The following is a 12,277-nucleotide window of genomic DNA, read 5'->3' on the forward strand; positions in this document are numbered from 1 at the left end:
TGTTAAATAAAAAAGAGCAAATGATAAACAATAATTTAAAGCAAAAAACAATGGGAGGGAAAATAGAAAATCCTAAAGCTTGATGTGTCACTGGTATTGGCACCCTGTGCATTATTTTAGTATGGAAACACATTTTGACTCGCCTGAGGTAAATCACAAAAGATATTCACCTGTGAGTATTGTCGGTGCCCATGTAACATGAGTTAGCCAATGAATGATGATTTCAGTGTTTTAAAAACCCACATGGTAGGCCCTGTTCCTTTGTCACAATGGTGAAGACAAAGGAGCTGTCTGAGGACATCAGAACAGCTATAATTAGCAAACACAAGACTTCCAAAGGGTATAAAGCCATCTCCAAAGACCTTGGTATCCCAGTTGCAACAGTGTGAAATGTTATTAAGAAGTTTGTCAAGCATGGAACTGTCAAGAACCTCCCTGGATGAGGGGGAAAGAGAAAAAACTGACAAGAGAGGTCTTCAAAGGTTGGTGCGAAGGATGGAAAAAACACCACTTCAAACATCCAAAGACCTGAAGGCCAACCTGGAACAGTCTGGGGTCATGGTTTCAACAAGTATCATACGCTGCACACTAAAGCCAAGCAGAGCTTTATGAGCGAAGGCCAAGAAAGAAACCATTGCTGAAGAAATGACATAAAAAGGAACAACTGATCTTTGCCAAAGAGTACCTTGACAAACCACAATCCTTCTGGGAAAATGTTCTGTGGACAGATGAAACAAAAATAAAGCTTTTTGACAATACAAAGCAACAGTTTGTTTACAGACGGCGCAATGAAGCTTATAAGGAAAATAACACCTTACCAACAGTTTAGCATGGTGTATGATCCATAACGCCATGGGGTTGCTTTGCTGCATCTGGTACTGGAGGCCTTGACAATATCACAGGAATCATGAAATCAGAGAATTATCAAGACATTTTAGAGTGAAGTGTCCTACCCAGTGAAGGAAAACTTGGTTTGAGTCAAAGATCATGGGTCCTACAGCAAGACAATGACCCAAATCACACATCCAAAAGTACACAAGAATGGTTGAAAGATAAAAAATGGACTGTTTTAAAATGGCCAGCAATGAGTCCTGACCTTAATTCCACTGAAAACCTTTGGGGTGAACTGAAATCTGCCATTGGGAAAAAGAACCCTGCAAACATTCAAGAGCTTGAAACTGCAATGGAAGAGTGGGAGAAAATTCCAGCTGAGAAGCACAAGAAGCTTATAGATGGCTACAAGAAACGTCTGGAGGCTGTCAGCAATGCCAAAGGGTGTGCAACCAAGTATTAATTAGCGGTGCCTTTATTGTTTCACATGCTGTGTGTTCTGTTTCTTCTTTGAAATTGCAACATGGTGAAAAAATTATGAAATATGTTCTACTTTACAATATACTATAAGAGGACTTTACAGTGAAATTTGGAAATTATATGGACACAGGCTCTACTAATCTGTTTCAGTCTGCAGAAAAGATCAAAGTCACATTGAAAATGTATTTCCAGTGACCTTTATGCCTACATTAACATACGTTAAATAGTGTGCAAGTGACCAAATAGTAGAGATGAAAGGTGACATTTTGTTCCCACAGGGACATGTGAATGATGTGAGCATGCTCATTACATACTGACAAACTGGTTATCTCACCATGTGGTATAAAATACCTTAACGATATAGAGGTTTTCAGAAAAATCATTTTCCAGGTTTGGATTCTTTTTTTATGAATGCCTGTAAGTGCCAGATTGTTGATATGTTTCTCTTATGGAGAAATATATGATTTAAAGTAGTTTTAGTTTACAACATGCTTCTTTAGCTTGATAATATCTGTTCAAAAATGTATATATTTATCATGGCTGAAAGTGTTTGCACCCTTGACATTGTTGCAGAAAATGAAGTATTTCTCCCCGAAAATTATTGCAATTACACATGTTTTGTTATACATATGTTTATGTATTGCAACAAGACAAAAAGCAAAGAGAAAAAGGCAAATTGGACATAATTTCACACAAATCTCCAAAAATAGGCTGGACAAAATTGTTGGTACCCTCATCTTAATATTTGGTCGCACGCCCTTTGGAATAAATAATTGCAATAAATCGCTTCCTATAACAATTTGCAAGCTTCTTACACCTCTCAACTGGAATTTTGGTGCAATTTTAAGATCTCTCCACAGGTGTTCAATGGAATTTAGATCCGGACTCATTGCTGGCCACTTCAGAATTATCCATCCATTTCTGGGTGCTTTTTTAAGTATGTTTGGGGTCGTTGTCCTGCTGGAAAACCCATGACCTAGAATGCAAATCCAGCTTTCTGTCACTGGGCACTACATTGAGCCCCAAAATCCTTTGGTAATCTTCAGATGTCATGATGCCTTGCACACAGTCAAGGCACCCAGTGCCAGAGGCAGCAAGACAACCCCAAAACATCGTAAACCTCCAACATATTTGACTGTAGGTACTGTGTTCTATTCTTTGTAGGCTTAATTCCGTTTTTGGCAAACAGTAGAATAATGTGCTTTAGCAAAAAGCTTTATCTTGGTCTCATCTGTCCACAAGATGCTTTCCCAGAAGGATTTTGGTTTAGTCACGTACATTTTGGCAAACTGCATCTAGCTTTTTCACGACTCTATGTCAGCAGTGGGGTCCCCCTGGCTATCTTGAAATAGTGTTTCAATTCATTCAAATGTTGATGGATAGTTTTCACTTACACTGATGCACCCTGAGCATGCAGGACAGCTTGAATTTCTTTGGAACTTGATTGGGACTGCTTATCACCATCCGGACTATCCTGCATCAATTTTTCCCCTACGTCCACGTCCAAGGAGATTAGGTACAGTGCCATGGGCTGTAAAGGAACATCAAGATTTCTGGAGATGGACTTGTAACCTTGCGATTGCTAATATTTTTCAACAATTTTAGTTCTCAAGTCCTCAGTAGAGATGAGCGTTGTTCGACTCGAACTGTTCACCAATCTCAAATTCGAGCTGTTTTGGGCGGTGTTCGAGCCGTTCGGCGAACACGAACGATTTGAGAAAAATTCGGCTGTTCGAGGTTATGTTCGATAACTGTTCGTGCACCAAAATCATAACTGGATTTTTTCTCAGTAATGATGAAAATTAATGTTAATACGCAGTTTGAGTGTACAGCGGGGTGGGGGGAGGGGCAGGGGATGGATCTCTGCAGGAATAATGAAGATCTCCATTTTTTTTTCTCTTTCCCGCATTTACAGTGGGGAGGTGCAATCTGTCAGCCTATCAGCAGCGCACACACGGAGCGAAGTGCTTTTTTTCACACAAGCAAGGGCATGTGTCATTGGCAGTGTATGTCACATGTCCTTGCCCTATAAGACCAAGCCATTTTCCCCATCGCCACCATTTTCTCACTGCTGCAGCTGCATGTTAGACGGCACCGCTGTTGCTGTGTGAGCTATACCTTGTTAATTTCAAGCCAATTTTCGCACAAATCTACAGATAGCTTGGGAGTAGAGAATAGTTGTGATTGCAGTCCTTTTAAGGACTAGGCTACAGCATTTCCTACGACTTTTATCAGGCAGGTCTGTGCTCTTAAATAGATAGATTGTGGGAGTAAAGACTAATTGTAATTGCAGTCCTTTTCAGGACTAGGTTACATCAGTTCCTATCAGTTTTTGCCAGGCAGGTCTGTGCCAGTGCTGTGCAAGTTTTTTTCACAGCATTTGGCTGAATCTAGCAAAGCTAATCCTTTTTGGCCTATTGCAGAGTGTGTTAGTCAGTGGAGTAGCCTATCTGTGTTGCAAGATATACCACCTGTGTATAGAATACCAATTTTTTTACTGCACCTAGTGAAGTAAAATCTTTTGGGCATAGCATCATTCTATTAGTCCATCTATACTGACCTCCATCAGGTTGCAAACTGAATATAATTTTTTTCTGCATCTAGCTCTGAAAAAATATTTGGCCTTCTAGCAGTGTGTGGGACTTGTTCTATTAGTCCATCTATACTGACCTCCATCACGCTGCAAATTCAAAATAATTTTTTGTCTGCATCTAGCTCTGAAAAAATATTTGGCCTTCTAGCAGTGTGTGGGACTTGTTCTATTAGTCCATCTATACTGACCTCCATCAGGTTGCAAATTAAAAATAATTTTTATCTGCATCTACCTCTGAAAAAATATTTGGGCTTCTAGCTGTGTGTGGGACTTGTTCTATTAGTCCATCTATACTGACCTCCATCAGGTTGCAAACTGAATATAATTTTTTTCTGCATCTAGCTCTGAAAAAATATTTGGCCTTCTAGCAGTGTGTGGGACTTTCTCTATTAGTCCATCTATACTGACCTCCATAAGGTTGCAAATTAAAAATAATTTTTATCTGCATCTAGCTCTGAAAAAATATTTGGCCTTCTAGCAGTGTGTGGGACTTTCTCTATTAGTCCATCTATACTGACCTCCATCAGGTTGCAAATTAAAAATAATTTTTTGTCTGCATCTAGCTCTGAAAAAATATTTGGCCTTCTAGCAGTGTGTGGGACTTTCTCTATTAGTCCATCTATACTGACCTCCATCAGGTTGCAAATTCAAAATAATTTTTTGTCTGCATCTAGCTCTGAAAAAATATTTGGCCTTCTAGCAGTGTGTGGGACTTTCTCTATTAGTCCATTTATACTGACCTCCATCAGGCTGCAAATTAAAAATAATTTTTATCTGCATCTACCTCTGAAAAAATATTTGGCCTTCTAGCTGTGTGTGGGACTTGTTCTATTAGTCCATCTATACTGACTTCCATCAGGTTGCAAACTGAATATAATTTTTTTCTGCATCTAGCTCTGAAAAAATATTTGGCCTTCTAGCAGTATGTGGGACTTTCTCTATTAGTCCATCTATACTGACCTCTATTAGGTTGCAAATTAAAAATAATTTATATCTGCATCTAGCTCTGAAAAAATATTTGGCCTTCTAGCAGTGTGTGGGACTTTCTCTATTAGTCCATCTATACTGACCTCCATCAGGTTGCAAACTGAATATATTTTTTTTCTGCATCTACCTCTGAAAAAATATTGGGCTTCTAGCTGTGTGTGGGACTTGTTCTATTTATCCATCTATACAGACCTCCATCAGGTTGCAAACTGAATATAATTTTTTTCTGCATCTACCTCTGAAAAAATATTTGGGCTTCTAGCTGTGTGTGGGACTTGTTCTATTAGTCCATCTATACTGACCTCCATCAGGTTGCAAACTGAATATAATTTTTTTCTGCATCTACCTCTGAAAAAATATTTGGCCTTCTAGCAGTGTGTGGGACTTTCTCTATTAGTCCATCTATACTGACCTCCATCAGGTTGCAAATTAAAAATAATTTATATCTGCATCTAGCTCTGAAAAAATATTTGGCCTTCTAGCAGTGTGTGGGACTTTCTCTATTAGTCCATCTATACTGACCTCCATCAGGTTGCAAATTAAAAATATTTTTTTGTCTGCATCTAGCTCTGAAAAAATATTTGGCCTTCTAGCAGTGTGTGGGACTTTCTCTATTAGTCCATCTATACTGACCTCCATCAGGTTGCAAACTGAATATATTTTTTTTCTGCATCTACCTCTGAAAAAATATTGGGCTTCTAGCTGTGTGTGGGACTTGTTCTATTAATCCATCTATACAGACCTCCATCAGGTTGCAAACTGAATATAATTTTTTTCTGCATCTACCTCTGAAAAAATATTTGGGCTTCTAGCTGTGTTTGGGACTTGTTCTATCAATCCATCTATACAGACCTCCATCAGGTTGCAAACTGAATATAATTTTTTTCTGCATCTACCTCTGAAAAAATATTTGGGCTTCTAGCTGTGTGTGGGACTTGTTCTATTAGTCCATCTATACTGACCTCCATCAGGTTGCAAACTGAATATAATTTTTTTCTGCATCTAGCTCTGAAAAAATATTTGGCCTTCTAGCAGTGTGTGGGACTTTCTCTATTAGTCCATCTATACTGACCTCCATCAGGTTGCAAATTAAAAATATTTTTTATCTGCATCTAGCTCTGAAAAAATATTTGGCCTTCTAGCAGTGTGTGGGACTTTTTCTATTAGTCCATCTATACTGACCTCCATCAGGTTGCAAATTAAAAATAATTTTTTGTCTGCATCTAGCTCTGAAAAAATATTTGGCCTTCTAGCAGTGTGTGGGACTTTCTCTATTAGTCCATCTATACTGACCTCCATCAGGTTGCAAATTCAAAATAATTTTTTGTCTGCATCTAGTTCTGAAAAAATATTTGGCCTTCTAGCAGTGTGTGGGACTTTCTCTATTAGTCCATCTATACTGACCTCCATCAGGCTGCAAATTAAAAATAATTTTTATCTGCATCTACCTCTGAAAAAATATTTGGCCTTCTAGCTGTGTGTGGGACTTGTTCTATTAGTCCATCTATACTGACCTCCATCAGGTTGCAAACTGAATATAATTTGTTTCTGCATCTAGCTCTGAAAAAATATTTGGCCTTCTAGCAGTGTGTGGGACTTTCTCTATTAGTCCATCTATACTGACCTACATCAGGTTGCAAATTAAAAATAATTTTTTGTCTGCATCTAGCTCTGAAAAAATATTTGGCATTCTAGCAGTGTGTGGGACTTTCTCTATTAGTCCATCTATACTGACCTCCATCAGGTTGCAAACTGAATATATTTTTTTTCTGCATCTACCTCTGAAAAAATATTTGGGCTTCTAGCTGTGTGTAGGACTTGTTCTATTAGTCCATCTATACTGACCTCCATCAGGTTGCAAACTAAATACAATTTTTTTCTGCATCTACCTCTGAAAAAATATTTGGGCTTCTAGCTGTGTGTGGGACTTGTTCTATTAGTCCATCTATACTGACCTCCATCAGGTTGCAAATTGAATATAATTTTTTTCTGCATCTAACCCAGCCAATAGTTTTGGCCTAATACCACAGTTTGACCACTCAGCTCTGCTCGGTTCCCATCCATTGTTTTTTTGTGCAAACAACTCCAGAGTTGTGAATTAGTTAACCACCAAAATGAGTGGAAGGCCTGCTGCTGGTGGAAAGGGGAATAGGCGTGTTGGGAAGGGGAAAAAAGGTTGTGTCCGTGGGGTAGGTGTTAAAGCAACAGTAACATCTGCAGAAGAAAGACCATCTTCCAGCCAAACTAAAATGTCTACTTCTTTTAGCGGACAATGTGATAAGATCCCTTTCTTACGACCACGCCAATCGCTACAAATTCCAGATGAGGCACAAAAACAGCAGGTGCTTCAACGGATATCAAGTGCTCCTTTAAGTGGGTTCTCCTCCACATCAACTTCAACATCACAAATACTCCAGTCCTCAAAGGTGTCACCCAATCGCACTTGCTTCCTCACAGCTCCCAAATCTCCAGCTGCCCGTCTGAGTATGAGGTAGAACAGATGGTTGAGTCTGCAGAGCTGTTTACTCATACTATAGCCTGGGAATCAGAGGTCGACTCCAGCGCTTCTGTGAATCCAGACGAGGAAATGATCTGCACTGATGCCCAGAATCTTTATGAGTCGGATCCAGGACCAGACGCAGAAGGTTCTGACCATAATGTAGACCCTCATTCCCAAACTGTAACTCCTGTTGGTGGAGACAATGAGGAAGACGATGATGAGACTCAAATACCTGATTGGAGCGACAACTTTAGTTTTTTGTCAGGGCAGGAACAGGTTGGCTCTGAGGACGACGGGTGTGTTAACACACAGGGTGATGATGATGAGGTTGGAGATCCCACTTACTGTCAACCCACAGTCAGCCAAGAGATGAGGTCAGCAGAGGAGGTGGAGGAAGATGCTAGTGACGACGAGGTCAGGTTGCGCCTTCCTGGACAGAGACGTAGTACTGGAAGCACGTCAAAAACTGCACCCTCAAACACAACTCTGCCTCTCACCACAAGTCGTGGTGGCTCTTCAGGTCGCATGGGTGCTAAGCCTTGCATAGCCTGGGCATTTTTTCAGATCGATAAAGATGACCCAACTCGTGTTATCTGTAACATTTGTCAGCAAAAGCTAAGTAGAGGCCAAAAAATACATAGTTTGAGTACTTCATGCATGAACCGGCACATGGACATGAAGCATAAGTTGCAGTGGGAAGCTCAGTGTGCTACAATGCGGCCTAGCTGGCCGGGCCAACCACCGTCTGCCATATCTTGTGCATCCGCGGCTTCTTCATCCTCTGTAACTGGGGGGACAGCAGTTACACCTGTTTTGGGGCGCAGACCTGCCACCTCTTTACCCGCAACAGCCAGCGTGATTGGCAGGTCATCATTTTCTTTGGAGGTGGTAACACCAGCTGGTGTAGAGCGCTGTCCGACATCGATAGCACCACCTTTGGATCAAGGCAACCAAACATGTCCGCCTGCATCTTCCTCACAGACCGGCAGTTTGCCGGGGACACACTTATCAACCCCGTCTAAGCACAATAGCCAGCCCTCGGTCCCTCAGATGTGGACAAGTAAAAGACCATTTCTTCCTAGCCATGAGAAAGCTAAGAGGTTGAATTTCACCATCTGCAAGCTCTTGGCTACAGAAATGCTGCCTTTCCGCCTGGTGGACACAGAGGATTTTCGAGACCTTATGTCCGTCGCAGTGCCCCAGTACCAGATGCCCAGTCGGCACTACTTCTCAAAGAAAGGTGTGCCTGCGCTCCACCAGCATGTCGCACACAACATCACCGCTTCTTTGAGAAACTCTGTGTGTGACAGGGTGCATTTCACCACAGACACTTGGACGAGTAGGCATGGACAGGGGCGTTACATGTCGCTGACTGGGCACTGGGTAACTATGGTGACAGCAGGACAAGGGGCTGCTGTCCAAGTCTTGCTGTCCCCACGAGTTGTGCGTCAATCCTCTTTATGTCAAAGTTCCTCCACTGCTTCTGCCTCCTCAACCTCCTCTCGGTCTTCCACCTGCACCCAAAGCCTGTCTGGTCATGCCACAAGCTTTCTAACTGCGCAGAAGGGATCCTGCACACCTCCTTACTATGCTGGCAGTAGGGCTCAACGTCATCTGGCGGTTTTTACTTTGAAATGTCTGGGAAATGTGAGTCACACAGCTGAGGAGTTGTGGTCAGCTCTGGAGAACCAATTTCATGAATGGTTGTCTCCATTGGACCTGAAACCAGGGAAGGCCGTGTGCGACAATGCTGCAAACCTGGGTGCGGCCCTTCGCCGGGGCAATGTCACACACGTGCCTTGTATGGCTCACGTGTTGAACCTGGTTGTCCAGCAATTTTTAGCCCACTATCCCAGACTAGATGGCCTTCTGCAGAGGGCACGGTCGCTGTGTGCTCACTTCCGCCGTTCGCATCCCGCAGCTCAGCGACTTACATCTCTACAGAAGTCGTTGGGCCTGCCACTTCACCGGCTAAAATGCGATGTGCCTACCCGGTGTAATTCAACTCTGCACATGTTGCAGCGACTGTGGCAGCACCGACAAGCCTTGGTGCAATACGTTCTGACGTATAGCCTGGGCCAACGAGATCCAGAGGTGGGGCAAATCACGCTGGAGGAGTGGTCTCAGATCAGGGACCTATGCACCCTTCTGCACAGTTTTGAAATGGCGACGAAGATGTTTAGTGCTGACGATGCCATTATCAGCATGACTATTCCGGTGATTTACATGCTGGAGCACATGTTAAACAGAATTCGGAGTCAGGTGGTGGCACAAGAGGAGGTGGAGGAAGTAAAAGAGGAGGAGTTGTATGCGGAAGGGCTAACATCTGCAAGGTCCAGACGGTCGGCAGCACCAAGGCGGCAGGCATGTGAGGGTGGGGGAGATGGTTTTACCAGGATGCATGGTAGCAGCCAAACTAGTGAGGAAGGTGCAGAAGCCCAGGAAGAAGTGGAGGACGAACTGATGGAAGACTCATCAGATGAGGGAGACCTTGATCACATTTCTGTTGTGCGAGGTTGGGGGGAGAGGACAGAGGAAGGAAGCATGATTGTTACCTCGCCAGAAACACAATAGGGACTTGGTGCTCCTGGATGCGCAACACACATGAGTGCCTTCTTGCTGCACTACCTGCAACATGACCCTCGAATTGTGAGAATTAGAAATAATCCTGACTACTGGGTTGCCACACTGTTAGATCACCGGTACAAAAGTAAATTTGCAGAAATTATTCCTGCCATAGAAAGGGATGCACGCATGCAGGAGTATCAGCAGAGACTGTTGCAGAATCTTACATGTGCTTTTCCACAAAACACCAGTGGTGCACGTAGTGAATCTCACAGTTCCAACTTGCCAACCGTGGGACCGTCAAGTGTTCAGCACTCAAACCGTAACAGAACCACAGTATCTGCTGGTAACATCAATTTTGCGGAATCATTTCACCACTTTTTTAGCCCATCCTTTGCAAGGCCACAGGAGACAAGAAGTCTGACACATAGTCAACGCCTAGAGACGATGGTACAGGAGTATCTCCAAGTAAACATTGAAGCCATGACTGTGTCACTGGACCCTTGCTCTTTTTGGGCTTCCAATCTGGATAAATGGCCGGAGCTAGCCACTTACGCCTTAGAGATCTTGTCATGCCCCGCAGCCAGCGTTCTGTCTGAAAGTGTGTTCAGCGCTGCTGGTGGTGTGCTGACAGATAAGCGCACGCGGCTCTCCACTGATAATGTAGACAGACTCACGTTCATAAAGATGAACAAATCATGGATCCGAAATGACTTTTCTACCCCTGTGTCATCCTGGGGAGAGTAAAAGCTTGATGATTGGTTAAAATCACCCTTCCAACCGTTTTAAGCTTTCAAATTACTAATCATGTTTATCTGTATCTTGGCTGGAAAATAATTTGGGCTTTGTAGCAGTGTGCAGCACTGATTCTATTAGGCCATCTATAATAAGCTCCACCAGATTTAAAATTACTAATCATGTTTATCTGTATCTTAACTGGAAAATAATTTGGGCTTTGTAGCAGTGTGCAGCACTGATCCTATTAGGCCATCTATACTAAGCTCCACCAGATTTAAAATTAATAATAATTTTTAGCTGCATCTAGCCCGGAAAATAATTTTGGGGCTCCGAGATGCGCAAGACACATAAGTGCCTTCTTGCTGCACTACCTGCAAAATGACCCTCATATTGTCAGAATTCGAAGTAATCATGACTACTGGGTTGCGACACTCTTAGATCCCCCAAACTTTCCGATCAACCTTTTCATTTTAATAAAGACCAAAAAAATGGTCATTTTTGAAATTATAAGCATTAGCAGGTTATTGGAAACTGAAATCAAACAGTTTTCAACTCAAAACTTTATTCTAGGTGATGTTACATTTTCACATAGGACCCCTTGTTCGAAAGGAGCTTCTGAACTCTCTCGTCCATTGAATTTGTCAGGTTTTGGATGGTTTCTGCTTCAATTGTTTTGCATGAGGACAGAATACCCTCCCAGAGCTGTTGCTTAGATGTGAACTGCCTCCCGCCATCATAGACACTCCTTTTGATGATGCTCCAGAGGTTCTGAATGGGGTAGAGGTCAGGGGAGCATGGGGGTCACACCATAAGTTTGTCCCCTTTTATGCCCATATCAGCCAGAGATGCAGATGTTTTATGTGCAGCATGAGATGGTGCATTATCATGCAAAAAATGATCTTGCTGTGAAATACACGGTTCTTCTTCTTGAACCATGGCAGGAAGTGCTGTTTGAGAAAAACCACATACATTATGGAGTTCATCTTTAGCGCCTTCAGGGATCCTAAAGGGGCTGACAATCTCTCTCCCCATGATTCCAGCCCAAAACATTACTCCACCTCCTCCTTGTTGGCGCTGTAGCCGTGTTTGCGTGGGGTGTCCATCAACCAGCCATCCTCCACTCCATCCATCTGGACCATCGAGCGCTGCATGGCACTCATCCGTGAACTAAACAGTTTTGAAATCAGTCTTCATGTAATGTTTGGCCCACTGGAGCCGTTTCTGCTTGTGTGAAGTGGATAGAGGAGGTCGACAGGATGGCGTATGCACAGCTGCAAACCTCTGAAGGACCCTGCATCTTGTTCGGGGGACATTGGAGGCACCAGCAGCTTCAAAAACTTGTCTGCTGCTATGACAAGGCTTTTTTGCCGCTGCTCTTTCAACCTGACGTAATTGCCTGTAGGAAAGAGTCCTCAATTTGCCCTTATCAGCACGCACACGTGTGTACTCTGAATCAGCTACATACTTCTTGATTGCCAAGACACTTCATCCTGATCATCGCACAATGTTGATTGTAGTCATGCCTTGACCTAAACACTCCACAATTTGTTGCTTCTCAGCAGCCGACACATCCTTTTTCTTTC

General features: G+C 42.7%; 1 protein-coding gene across 1 annotated transcript in view; it reads right to left on the minus strand.

The window, feature by feature from the left end:
• The window catches only part of HTR7 (5-hydroxytryptamine receptor 7), a 296,216-nt gene that overhangs the window by 252,908 nt on the left and 31,031 nt on the right, over nucleotides 1–12,277 (minus strand). The window lies entirely within an intron of this gene.

Source organism: Phyllobates terribilis, unplaced genomic scaffold, assembly GCF_046119375.1.
Source record: "Phyllobates terribilis strain yellow unplaced genomic scaffold, ASM4611937v1 Scaffold_5__5_contigs__length_657084704, whole genome shotgun sequence".
NCBI classification, from domain to species: Eukaryota; Metazoa; Chordata; class Amphibia; order Anura; family Dendrobatidae; genus Phyllobates; species Phyllobates terribilis.